The sequence below is a fragment of the Hyperolius riggenbachi genome, chromosome 9 (genome assembly GCF_040937935.1).
Source record: "Hyperolius riggenbachi isolate aHypRig1 chromosome 9, aHypRig1.pri, whole genome shotgun sequence".
Taxonomy (NCBI): Eukaryota; Metazoa; Chordata; class Amphibia; order Anura; family Hyperoliidae; genus Hyperolius; species Hyperolius riggenbachi.
In genome coordinates, this window is record NC_090654.1 from 104,563,124 (window position 1) to 104,577,750 (window position 14,627).

Below are 14,627 nucleotides of genomic sequence, written 5' to 3' on the forward strand. Positions count from 1 at the left end.
CGCTTCAGTGTGAATTTGATTTTGAAATAAAAATCAATGCAAGGGAGGGAGGGGGGGTTGTGGGTGTGGGAGCTGCTGATTGACTTTTTTTGTGAAATCCCTTATGCGGCCCAGCCTCATCCTGACTTTGCCTCCTGCGGCCCCCAGGTAAATTGAGTTTGAGACCCCTGCTCTATACGATCCAGAGTCTTCCCTCTCCATAGGTATCTGGTTTTTTTTTTATTTCACTTCAATATCACTTTAAAGGGAAGGTCCAGGCTTAAAAAAAATAACAAAATCCACTTACCTGGGGCATCCTCCAGCCCCTGGCAGCCGCCCTGTTCCCTTGCCGCAGCATCGGTGGCTCCCGGTGGCCTGCGTTGCAGAAGCCGACCTTGCTAGGTCGGCTTCCTGGTCCTCTTCTTCTGTGCTCCACCGCGCGGGTCACATGGTCTGGCCGACATCATCAGTATTGTACTCACAAGTACAGTACAATCCTGATAATGTCGGCCAGACCACGTGACCCGCACGGTGGAACGCACAAGAAGCCGACCCGAAAGCCGACCTGGCGAGGTCGGCTTCTGCAGCGCAGGACACCGGGAGCCACCGGAGCTGCGGTGAGGGCACAGGACGGCTGTCAGGGGCTGGAGGAAGCCCCAGGTAAGTGGATTTTGTTTTGTTTTATTTTAGCCTGGATGTATGCTTTAAGCTCCTTTGCTAAATGCCAGTGATCTATAGTTACCTTGTATGTGACTGACCCCAGTGATGATTTAGGTGGGTCATATTAAGGCAGCCAGAAGCCTCACATAGGAAAGATCTTTTTTTATTTGGAAAGAGTCTATTTCACTACACCGTGATCCAATATTCTATGACAACAGACAAAGTAAGTGAATACTTCCTGCAAGAGATACGTATGCTTATATATTATTTTCCTCTGCACAGCTATTTATACTTCATACACCTACATGCCGGCTTTCCACAGACAATGTAATGCACAGAAGACTTGTTTGTCGGTACAGAACACAGGCGGGATCAGAGCGTCCTTCCTTATATTTCCCAGGATCACAGCCCTACTTGGAGTGAATCAATGTTCTTTGCGAGTTCCTTCCTTCCTCTAACACCTAGGTGATTAATCATCAGAAATTATATCACTTTCTGATGAATAATACATGAAGTGCAAACGCCCCTTGCCCTGGCACTGCTCAGGCTGAGTGCCAGATGGGCATGGCAAGGAGAGGACAATGTGGATGAAACACTATATGTATAGTCAAAGACTAACAAGCATAGTTAAAAAGTTGAGAGCAATGTGAATGTGCACAAAGCAGCAACCCACAGTAAACTGGAGTGGAAATTCATGTGTTTATATTTCTTTCTCTTTTTTTAATCATTTCTTATGTTAGTTTAAGGATACAACTACCTTTTATACCAGTTCTTTTGTGTTATTAACTCTTTAGCAGCCAATTTATTTAGAGGCTTGCAAGTGCTCCAGGCCAATTTTTTTAGCACTTTTTTTATTTCTTATTTGTTACATTTACCTGCATCTAATTAGTACTGTTCTAATGTGCCACTTGCCACTAGGGAGCAGTGTGAGGCAATAAGGCTACGTTCACATCTATCTAGTGCAGATGGCCGTGCGATCCAAACGCAGCGCATACTATTGCACGCATCTGCGTCGCTGCCCGCTGCGCTGCTGATCCTATCCATTGACAGTGGTGGGATCAGCTCTGCGCTTCCGGGCAAAATGCAGGCAGCAGTATGCCAGCGCTTCCTAGTGCATCGTACTGCTGCGCAGCGCAGCGCAGTAGATGTGAACGGTAGAAGGGCTGTCTATGCCCTTCTGCCGTTCCTGCGTTTCAACACATCATACGCGCTTCCAAATGCGCACGGAAGCACGCATGATGTGAATGAAGCCTGACAGAGGACTTCTGCTTACAGATTCAATATTTTCTACTAGCAGAGAGACATCCAGGGGCATAACAATAGACCCTGCAAGGGATGCAGTCGCAGGGGGGCCCAGAAGCCACAGGAGGCCCTGTGTGGGGAGAAGTTTCTTTTCCCTGTCCCGAGAGACTGACAACTAAGGGCATGGAGAGAAAAAAAAAACTTTCTGCTCTCTGCACAATTGTTCTAATGACTGCATCTGCTCAGCCACTGATATGGAATTATACAAAGTTTTACAGACAAAGATTTGTAGACAGTCCCTATTAAATGTGCAGCAGGGTCTTGTATTCAAGCGCCCAGACCTCTTTAGCCCTCCCCGAGTTCTCTGTACTGTAGTGGTGGCTGAGGAGTCTGCAGAGACAGTTCTGCTCCATCAGAGATGGACAGAGTGAGTGTAATAAGCTAAGGTTGGGAGCAAACTCATCTGTGGGTTTTTTGGATGCGTTTTCTGCACACCTTGGGCTTGATTCACAAAGACAAATAGCATGCCTTATCAGAGATAACACGCCTTATCAAAGTTAACACGCCTTATCAGAGTAGCATAGCGAACTTATGCCTGCTAAATGGCAATGACGAGAGCTCCACTCGTCCTGCCCTGAGTCCCTGCGGGTTCGTAGTGTTTGCTATGCTACTCTGATAAGGCATGTTAACTTTAATAAGGCATGATAACTTTGATAAGGCATGATATTTGTCTTAGTGAATAAAGCTCATGTGTGTCTGTATGTGTGAAAATATGCACATTTTAGCACAGGAGCTAATGTAATTGATGAAAAAAATGTGTGCGGTGCTTCACTGCTGTCTGTTTTTGTCTGCATGTGAAAAACACATTCAAGTGTGAACTAGCCAACTGAATAACATTGAATCTGAGTTTCCTTGTGCAGAAAGTGAGGTGGTGTGTGTGTGTGGGGGGGGGGGCATCCAAAGTTATGCAGGGAAGCCCAGTGATTTCTAGTTATGCCCCTGGAGACATCAAAGCATTCTAAGAATTTACAGCACATTGAGGTCTGCTGACTGAGGTCAAAAGCAGAGCGTCTATCTCAAACAAGATAACCCTATTGAAGTTGCTAATGGGTTAAATATATTAGGTGAGCGGAACATGAAAGCTGTCATCTTGTATTACCTTTTAAAAAGTTCATTTGTCTAGATGTCATAATGACCTATTGACTTCACTAGGGTCTGAGTCACACATCTGTAGCTATCATAAGTTAGTGGAGTCTGGATGAATGCAGATCAATGGATCTGCATACTATCCGGGCCGGTGATTAAGAAAGCACAAGAGGCACATTATCAGCACAACAGTCAGGCAAGTATTGTTTTTAAATAAAGTCAGTAATGACACCTACCGTATCCAGGCTCCCCTTTAAGTAGGTAGTACAGTGACTGCTGAATAGTTAATACTTTAACCTGAAATTGCTAGTGCCAAGGTTACAACATCCATTTGGTGGCATACATATGTTCCAGGCAGTGGTCATTTGGGCGCTGGGAGAAGCCAAGAGACAGCTCTCCCTGTGCTAGGTAATCTATTGAAATATAGCAAATGTATTAGCCTACTGATTACCTAATTGAATCTTTTGGCCATGTAATTCAGAGTCCGGCTATTGCCAGCAACCGAATTTACCAAAACTGCCCCTATAGATATGAGCTAATTGGGCAAGTTATATTTCTCATGAGATCTACACTGCATATAGGGGACAAAACCATAGGATGTAGGAACACAAAAAAGTTAAAGTGAACCTGAACTCTTGCAAAGGACAGAAGGAAAACATAGACAAATGCACTGTGTATGTATCTAGAGAGTTTAACCTGTCTAATTCCCCCAATCTGTGACTAATCCCCACTATAATTTGATATCTCAGCTGTGTCAGCTCAGAAATCTCCTCTGCCACGGCAGAGCAGCTAATATGTAAAAACAGGATGTTAACTCTATGTCTGCTTCCATGAAACCAGCAATAGACACACTGCACATTTATTGCAGGATTTGTATCAGCTGTAACAAAGAAAAGTTTTTCTTTAAAAGGTGATTATGCTGTTGCGTATCTTTTCCATCAGAGAGGAAGTTCTGAGTTCAAGTCTGCTTTAATGGTGAATACATCAAGTACCACCTGGGCCCCCTCTGCACCAGGGCCCCATAGCAGCTGCTATGGCCATTGCTACGCCCTGGGTACTGACTTGTGCCTTGCAATTGAACCACCTAAATCTGGAGGGATATCTCTGTCCGCAATGTATAAAGGTTTCCTCTGACAACCATTTCCCCATTTGATTTACACAGTTCAGTTACAGAAATGAGTGTGGTGGTGCCGCTCTCCGGACTCCTCCATCACCAGAGGAGATGAAAGATCCTAAGAGCTGATATTGATGCTCAGCAGGTGCAGTTTATTCAGGCTGACCACTTGTTTCCATTATTGAACCTGTGCAAACCGTAGGTTATCTGAGGAGAGCTAGATTTGATGCTGTACACTGTGAATACAGAACATCTCACAGAGTAACAGTCTGTGCTCTGTACTTGAGCATAAAAGATCATGAACTGTATTATTTCGGTTAAAGTGACCCTGAAATAAGTATAATAAGTAAAATATAAACATGTACAAGGGAGCTTTTTTTCTTTTCTTTTTTTTTACTTGGAAATGAATAATTTTACAGGCTCTGAATACTTCTCTTTTTCAAAGTAGTCTCCTTCACATTACTCACAATATTTTAAATACAATTCAAAGGCAAGTAACAAGCAATGCAACATTTATAAATAAAATGGTTCAGTCAGAAGGCACAAGTCAGCGTAGCAATAGAGATGGCAGCTGCTATGAGGTCCTGGAGCAGAGGGGGCCCAGATGGGGTCAGAGAAAAATGGTGCATAGTGCGGATGTTTAAAAATGGCGCCGCATTGAAAACATAGTCTTACCGTTATTTAGCAATATTTAATTATGGCGCACAGATGAAAAACTAATTAAAAAGTTAAATTGTTAGGCGGCATATCGCTAATTATCATTTGACTGACTTTATCGTTAATTAACCCACCGTGAGGAGGGTTTCTTCGGCTGCTGGCTCATTCACCTACACAATTTTCTTCTATGTTGCGGCTTCTCAAGTTTCAAAATAAGCAGCAGGAGGGAAGAGAGAGGAGTGGACGGGTGGAGAGCGGACACGTTAGCCCTGCCACCTCTGCCGTCTAGGAAGAGCAGATCCCGGGGTGAGGATGGTTGGCACAGCGCAGGGATGACGCTGGCAGGAGGAGAGCGCAGCAGCAGGAGCCGGAATGCCACGCAGGCAGCAGTGTGCTGGGTCACCCACACGGGATCCGCTGCCTGACCACTTCCAGCACCACTAGACAGCGGGCACTGCCAGCCACCAGCCTGGAGCATCATGCACAGGGTAAGCAAGTACTGTATTTTTTGGACTATAAGACTCACTTTTTCTCCCCAAAAAGTGAGGCAAAAAAGTCACTGCGTCTTATAGTCCAAATGCATGGAGTCCCTGACTTGTGAACGCCTGCCAATACGAACCTCCAACCCGCGGCAAAGTCGGGGACTTACTGTACTGTGCCCATGCAGAGGAGGACACTGGGACACAAAAGGGCATAGAGGAGGGCACAAGGGGGGCACAAAGGGGCATAGAGGAGGACAGAGGCAGACACAGAGGGGACAGAGGAGGACACAAGGGAGACAGAGGAGGACACAAGAGGTACAAGGGGGCATGACTTACAAAGGGGCATAATCCACAAGATGTCCCTGCATTATGGATGCACCAGGTTTAGTATATTTTTTCCCTCATGATTCTTGTCCTGTAAACCTAGGTGCGTCTTATGGTCAGGAGCGTCTTATAGTCCGAAAAATACGGTACTTTTAGTGGCAGTAGCAGAGCCCTGGCATTTATATTTGTTGCCTCTGTCATCTGGCTGATAACGTTTTATAGCTAATCGTTAAATAATGATTAATAACATTTATAGCTTATTGTTAAATAACGATAAGCGGCAAAAAAAAAAAAAAAAAAACATCACCGTATGCCATTTTTCATATGCGCCATTTTTTACTGCACCCACTCAGGTGGTACTTGATGTATTCAACATTAAAGCAGACATGAACTCAGTACTTCCTCTCTGCTCTATAACGATATGCAAAAGGATTAACCTTTACAGAGAAAGATTTATTTGTTACAGCTGGTAAAAATCCTGCAATAAATATGCATTTTATCTACTTCCTGGTTTCATAGAAGCAGACAGAGTTTGCATATCCTGTGTTTACATATTAGCTGCTCTGCCATGGTAGAGGAGATACCTCAACTGACACATCTCAGAGATCAAATTAGAGTAGTGATTAGTCACAGATAAGAGTGGATAAGACATGCTAAACTCAATGGGATTGTCTCACAGTGATCGCAGGGTCAGGAGCCAATTAAATCGGCTCCTGAGTGACCAGCTCAGGGAGGTAAGAGCAAGGGGACTGCAGTGGTGAGAGAGTGGTGGGAGTGTGCGGCGGGGGTGATTGAAATCTACGCCCTGGCAGAAATAACAGGTCCAAACAAGGCGTAGATTTCAATCAGCGTGGTCTGGAAGTGGTTAAGTTGTTATATTCAGCAAAGTTCCTGTTTAATTATTTTAGCCTTCTGAACACTTCTGTATGCCACTTACTGGTAGTTATGTTTTCTCCTCAGACCTTAAATTCCCACTGCTGCAGCCCCCTTGCTCTGCCATCATACCTCCCTGAGCTGGTCAGGATCTGATTTCATTGGTTCCTGACCCCGTGATCACTGTGAGCCAATCCCATTACCGGGGATAGGAAGCAGATAGAAGATAGAAGCTGCGGGGATCCCGGAAGGTGAATTGTTCACCTCTACGCTCACTCTCCACCGCTGCTGCAGCAAAAAGCTTACTATTGACCGCCAGGCGCAGCGTGCTGTCTTCTCCTCCACGCGAGCTGTAACTTCATATCCCTAAGTCATGTGACATCGGGAGCCGGAGGGTAGACCGGCAATGGATAGTTAGTAACCCCCCCCCACACACACACACACACACATTCCCCACACCCCCACACCACACAGGCTGTAAGTAAAAAAATGTTGGACTACTCAAGGATAAGTCGACTCCCCCCCACTTTTATACTTTGAGTCAGTCCTACATTTTTTGACTTATTATTATTATTATTATTATTGATTTATAAAGTGCCAACATATTCTGTGGTGCTGTACAAAGTAAGAAACAAACATGGGGTACATAATAATACAGACAATGGTGTACAGTACACCAATATACAATATACATAATTAGTGACAAAATACAAAAAATGATACAAAATACCGAATACAAAATATAGAAATGATAATGACAGTGATAAAAGTAACATGATGGATAAAAGGTATAATGATTTCCAAGACACAAAAGGGGGAGAGAGCCCTGCCCTTGCGAGCTTACAATCTAAAGGGAATGGGAGGAAACAAGAGGGACTTATAGTCGAGTGTATACGGTACTATGTTAATTAACATAGTTACTATGTAGTAACTATGCACAGCAGCACCTGGCATTTAAAGGAACGTGCGTTGCTAATGTAAGCAGCGCGCATAACTAAGGAAGGCATGCTACGTTGCAGGACCACATGCAGCATGCCTCCTTGAATTTAGGTCGCACTGCTAACATAGAGCTTGTGCTGCTTTAGCTGCGCGGCTTCATAAATCAAGCCTGCAAGTATTATATTGACGCTGAATTTATTTTTTAACTTAAATTACATGGGGGACATTCATGAACGACATCAACAATTACACTAGCAGCAAAATATACATCAGGATTTGTATGCTATAGTGGTGTGAAAATTAATAAAATATCATAATTGAGCACATATATAAAAATTGATGGAGGATAGAAGACTGACAAGATAATTTATTAATTGTTCAACCACCATAATACATCATAAAGACAATGAAAAATAAATACATTCATGAATCAATCCCCCATCAAATTACCAATTATCCAATTATTTAATTGATCGATCACGCTACTCATTGAACAAGAAGTGGAAAAGACTTTGCAGGTATTTAATATCTGGTGATGTGATAGTTGGACAGTAAGATGACAACCAAAATAAATAATTTCTCAAGTATTTTCCTGACAGTATTGGATATGCAAATCAGCAGACCATGATCATTATTCGGTAATTGACTATAATTCCAGTAAGTGCTTAAAAACTGCTCAGAAGCATATTGTTAATGAAATGCAAGAGAATGGGCCTGATTCACAAAGCGATGCTAACCCAGTTAGCACGCATAAAAAGACTTTAGGCGTGATAACCATTGCACCATGCTTGTTTAGATCGCACGCAAAGTCCCGCACACAAAGCAGCACCATTAAACTCTATGCGAAGTGCACCAGACTTTGCTAGCGCAAAACTTTTGATCAGCTGTGCACTGCGGTGCTAACCCAGTTGGTGCTTAAACTTATCATGCCTAAACTTATCATACCTAAACTGAGTTTAGGCATGATAAAGGGCTTTTCACCAGCGTGCTAACTGTTAGCACCGCTTTGTGAATCAGGCCCAATAAGTATTTCTCTATACACATTAAAATTATCAGAAGTGTTTAACTCTGATGGGAATTAGTAAATGTAAAGCGCTGCAAAGGAATGCCATATAAAAGGAAAGATCCAAGTTGAAGAGATTAAAGATCGGCACTAGATGTAGCTGGCAGCCTGGGTAGGGTTCGGTGGTACACTCACTGTGCCTCCAGAACAACAGCAGTAGTTATAACATCGATAGAGAAAAAGATCCGGGCACCAGCAGTGTTGCAAATCCACCTGTTTATTTCATCCCCACCCGACCAAACATACAGCAGGGCTAGTATGTTTGGTCGGGTGGGGATGAAATAAGCAGGTGGATTTGCAACACTGCTGGTGCCCGGTCTTTTTCTCTATCGATGTTATAAAAGGAAAGATCAGTGGCATAGCCAGCGGTGTAGCTAAGGAGCTATAGGCCCTGATGCAAGTTTTACATTGGGCAACCCTATACATGACAATTAATACGGCGCACCAAAACCTGCCAAGGAAAACCACAGTGTCAGAGGTGCAAGCAGGTGACGAGGAACAGTTTGTTAATGATTACTACTATTTAAAGCATTTACAGACGTTACCAGCACAGGACCAATAAAGAGCTAATACATCAGTTGAGGGTAGGTCCCTCAGGGCAAGGGTCTCCGGTGCGGTCGCTGCCTCTGCACCCCCTATTGCTACGCCACTGGGCATAGCTAGAGATTATGGGGCCCCATAGCAAGATGTAGGCATTCTTGAGAAATGCCACCTGCCTCTACCCTATGGATATGAGTTAATTGGGCAAGTTACATTCTTATGCAATCTACACAGAATATAGTCCATAGGCACGTCATAGAGCAGAGGAACACAAGAAAAGTGGTGAATACATCAAGTACCACCTGGGACGCTCCGCTCCAGGGCCCCGTAGCAGCTGCTATGGTTATTGCTACACCATTGGGCAAGATGCTATAGTATGCAATCAGCAAGTTGACCTATTATATGGGACCATACAAAGGCATTTCATGGAGAAACCCCACTGAATGGTGGGATCATGTAGGTCTGCAAAGTACCTCAGTAAAAGCTTTCAATCATTTATACTTACATTCTGTTCAATGCTCCCCTTAGAAAAGTTTTTTCCTTGATTCCTGCAAATTATAGTGTACAGTTGCACTGCTGATAACAACTTGTATATCAGTCGCAACCTCTGGTATTTCTGCTTCGAAGATAAAAAACAGAAGTGACACAGGAGTGTCTTCCTTCTTTTTAATACCTTGGCATGTTTTTTTACCCAGCCGCGTTGCGCTCGGGCTACGCATGACACGGCTGCACGTGATGTAAACAGGAAGTAGGAGGGCAAGAGGATGGACGCTCGGCATGTAGCGGTGGAGGGGGTGGCGGCGGCTTTCCGTGAGTGGCAGTGCCGAACGGATCGCAGCAGGAGAGTGGGACAATGCCACTAATGCTTTTCTTTTCCCCCTTCACAGGAGCGGAGGACCTGGCGGCGGAGGTGGCATCCAAGAACTGCGCCTGAGGAGGTGAAGAGGATCGTGGCTGAAGCGAGGGGAAGAGGAGCATGGCGGCAGGAACAGGTGTAGTATTCATGTCATTGTAGTGCAGCTTAGTGTTAGTATAGTACAGTGTAGTGTAGTGAAGCTGTGTGTTGTGTCAGTGCATTGTAGTGTAGTATAGTGTAGTGAAGGGTATTGCAGTGGTGTGTTGTGTTAGTGTAGTGTAGCATAGTGTAGTGAAGTGTATTAATGTGTTGTGGTAGTGTAGTGTATTGTATTGCTGTGTAGCTTAGTTGTTAGGGAAGCAGGGATAGTGTAGTGTAGATAGAGTAGCATAGAGGCAGTTTTAGGGGGTAAAAGGTCCATAAGACGCCCCTGCAGTGTAGACGCACCTAGGTTTAGTTTATTTTTTTCCCCTTATTTTTGCCCTCTAAACCAAGGTGCGTCTTATATGCCGGAGCGTCTTATATGCCGAAAAATATGGTACGTACATTAAACAATGTTTTTCTGTAACGATTGTGGAATTCTCTCCGTGATCAGCGCACAGGACGTGCGCTGACACTGCGGAAATCCTCCACAAGCGTATAATTTGAGGGAACCCAGCAAAAGCTGCAATGCACCTGTAGAGGGAAATTCCAGTTGGCAGGTGGAGCTGTGGAGTGCAGAGGAACAGCTCCTCTGCCCTGCCACAGACGCCAGACAGGAATTGCACGAAGGGAAGAAACGCAGGGCAAGATAGCCCTGAAAGAGAGAGATCAAAGCGACAGAGGGTATGTGTGTCCACCAATCTAGTCGCCACCCTGCAACGATGAACACATAACCAGGAAGATAAGGTGAGAAGGCAATAGCTAGAGATGGCGGTTGCTAACAGCGACACAAGACCGAATAAGCACAGATGAGGAATGTATGTATGTCCACCAATCTAGCCGCCAACTGGCGACGGCGGACACACAACAGAGGAAACCAAGTGAGAACGCAATCGCAAGAGAAGCGATTGCAAAAGAGAAAGAGCACAGGGATAGAATGTATGTATGTGCCCCAATCTAGTCGCCAACCCGCGATGGTGCACACACAACAGCAGATATGAAGTAGGAACACAATCGCGAGAGAGGCGATTGCCAGAGGTGACACAAGGCTACAGCAAGGCAGAGCACGAGAGTAGCAAAGGCACAGCAAATCATACAATGAGAAGATAAGGAAAATAACAAACGCTAACTAAACGCAAACACCACACTCATTCGCAACAGCGAACGCGTTTTCTGCACGGTCTCCGCGTGTTAAGCACAACAGAGACAAGCACACCTAACTAACCACCGACAGACAAACATGAAACAGAGGACGCGAGCGCTTGCTTAACGGTTACCTCACCGAGCCTCCAGCAAGCGTTCGTGTCAGACAAGACAGATACACGAAAACCGGAATAAGTGAGAGATACGATCCACTATATAGAGCAAGCCTACAAAGGATGTGGCTAGGCAATTTGCATGACAAACGTATGCAAATTCCTCAGCTGCAGCAAGCTGCAAAACTGACAAAAGGTCTCTCTTCCAGAGACCTGCAGAATGCAGACCTGAACAGTGGTCAAAAAGCTGCCTGCCTGCGCAGGCAGCTGAGCGGATCATTACATCTTCTTATTAGATGAAGAGTCAGGTCCCTGTAACATGGAATTTTCCAGGGCATGCGCAGTAAAGAGTGTTTGTCATGATATCACGGGTTCTTATCAGCCAATAGCAGGCGATGAGTTAGGGCCCTTTTCCACTAGCGCGAATTCGCATGCAGACAACGCATGTGGATTCGCATAGGCAATACAAGTGGATGGGACTGTTTACACTTGTCAGTTTTCATTTGCGTTTTTATGTGCAGGATTTTTCTGCACGGTAGACCCTGCAGAATTCGCCTGCGTGTGGAATGCAGGCGAATCGCAGGCAATGTATTTAATAGGGAAATCGCATGCGTTTTTTGCATGCGTTTTTTGCCGCGATTTCGCGTGCGATTTCGCATTGAAAGTAATGTAAATTGACACAGGCAGTGACATGGTTAAAATCGCATATACCCTGCCTATGCGAAATCGCGGCAAAAAACGCATGCGGAATCGCATCCGCATGCGATTTTGTCAGCGGTGATATGCGGCGATTCCGCACCGCACTAGTGGAAACGGGCCCTTAGTGATCCGTCCCTGCTCAGATGATGTCACATTTAACTCTTTAGTGTTTAGTACAAGAAGAGCTAATGAGCTCCTGGGGGGCTACTGCTACTTCTGACTTCTGGCTGATGACTTCCACTTTCTACTCTTTTTGTAATGTCTTGTCATCTTATCTAACTGTATGCTTTATATAGGCCTAAGTGCAACGTAGTATAGATGTAACATAAGAGAAAGCCTGGTTGCCATTCAAAAGAAATGAACCAAGAGCGTGTAACGCAAAGAGGACTTACTACAGACCAATTGCTTCACTGAGGTGTAACGAACATGTAGATAAGCATCTGTATATCTGTTTACTGAATAAACTCCTGAAACTTTGACGACGTCTAAAGAAGTTCTATCTCCTATGCTGCTGCTGTGATAAGCGTCGAGATATCACACTTCCTGTGATATGGTGCCGGACAAAGGTGTAGTGTTGTTGCCCATAGCAACCAACAAAGATTTATTACAGTCCCTGAAGCTCTAGACAGAGAAGTGTATCTTTGCTTTGCAGAGTGCTAAGGTCAAAATGGCTCTCATGACCCCATCTCATTGTCCTTCCCTATCTGCCACTAAATTGGAGGAATTGAGTATATCACCAAAGCTTTTGTCGGACATACCAAGTGACTACACATGGTATAAATTTTGAGCTACAATGTGAGATGGCATAAGAGATCAAACATTGCTAAAATGTTTTAAGTTAATAATACAATAGGAACTACTGTAGAGGGAATTTGAGATTACACCATTGAGCTAGGACTAAAGGCCCATACACACACTCAATGAATGTCGCCCAAGGGGAATCGGGATCTGATCCTGAGTGGAGGAGATTAATGCTATCGGTTCTCCCTCGGCCCGAAGTGATCCACCAAGACGTATTGCTAGTTGAGCATTTGGGGGGCATCAGAGGCTGCTGTACACACGCCGGTTTCTCGGCAGCAGAGCTGGTTGCCCCGGGGCCCCCAGGGCAAAAGTAGTTTGAGTTGTTACAAGGCAGCTCAGGCACCTACGGAACATGCATGGCCGGGCGCCATGGGAGCAGTGAGTCAGTGGGAGATCACCTGGGAGTCTAGTGGTGCAGAGGCCCCTGGAGTGGTGGAGGCCCTGGGGCAGTTGCCCCCTCAATGGAAGAACCAGCCCTGCTCGGCGTTATTAGCCGCCTCTGCTGAGTTCCATCTGGCATGTGTACGGGCCTTAAGAATGGACATTGCAACAGTGGTTATTGAGGTTCATGAAAAAGACTTAGAGACTGTATAGGCTGAACTAGCAGCAGCAAATTTAAAACTGGATGCGTTTGAAAAGAGATTCAGGAGGGGAACTTGAGGCTTAGGGGGTTTCAGAGTTTTTAAATCCTACTGTCACAGCTATCTTTCAGAGATTAGATCTGACAATACCGATAGAGAGATTGAAATTTGACAGGATACATAGAGCACTAGTGCGGATGCCCCCCTAGAGAGATGTCACTGTGAAACTCACATTATACAGAACAAAAAAAAATGCAGCCCTTTAGGCTGCCTGAACAAAAAAAAAGAAACTTAATTTTCAAGTGCATCAGTTTAAACTGTTTGCAGATCTGGCACCACTTACTATTCAGAAGTGTCAAGTGATGCAGCCATATGTGCACATTCTGTTCTCACACAATGACATATCATCAGGGTTATGAAGTGTGACAGCCTCTACCTTGCCTTGTAAACTGCTTTGTCTGCTATTTCAGCAGAGGAGACCTAAACAGAAAAGTAGGCAGTAGGACTTGTCTTCTTATTTCCTATTCATCAAGAGGACTGGAGAGTGTACAAGCTCATATTCATTTATCTTTTCTCCTGAGTTTTCTCCCAGGAGATACAGATTAACTGAGTAGTGATCAGGGTATGTCTCTCCATGGAGAAGACTTGCCTGTTTGCTTATTCATCAAGAGGAGAGCAATTTAGAAAAGCAAACAATTCTGATCCACTTGACTGTTTATCAAGAAGAATAAAGAGCATTAAAGGTGCGTACACACGCACTACAGCCGCCAACGACGGGTCCGTCAGACCCTCCCGCTGGGCGGACTTTCAGGCGACAGTAGCACATGTGTACACGCTGTGGGCGGACTGATAAGGCTGTTTCCAATCTGTCGTTGGCGGCCGTAGTGCGTGTGTACGCACCTTAAGTTGGCCAGTGTGTTTTGTGCATGATGCTGACAGCATCTGGGAGCCCTATTTTCAGACTCCGTTTTGGAGTGTAAGCCTCTAGCCTACTGATGCCGAAAAAGTTTCAGGTTGAAACGTCTGACTGCTGATCCTGTTACCCAAGGGCATTGCTAGGATCCTGGTAGATCTGGGGCACTAGGCTAGAGACAATTAGCAGCGCGCTGTGTAAGCCAAGGCAAAAAAATGGGCATGGCCATTTTGAAAGTGACTGTTTGTAATGTTGAAAGTGACTGTGGTTATAAGTGAAGTCAAATGCAATCCAAACACATAAGGCAGTGTTTTCCCCACCCCTCAAAAAAACTGACATAATACAGTAAAGAGAAAGTTAT

The 14,627-nt window shown here is 44.8% G+C and overlaps 1 long non-coding RNA gene across 1 annotated transcript in view; it reads left to right on the forward strand.

Moving 5' to 3' along the window:
- The first annotated feature begins 797 nt into the window (after positions 1–797).
- The window catches only part of LOC137531692 (uncharacterized), a 32,101-nt gene continuing 18,271 nt past the window's right edge, over positions 798–14,627 (forward strand). Inside the window, exons 1-2 of the long non-coding RNA XR_011023710.1 lie at positions 798–862; positions 9,907–10,011. This is a non-coding gene — a long non-coding RNA (uncharacterized lncRNA). The remainder of the gene's footprint in view (positions 863–9,906; positions 10,012–14,627) is intronic.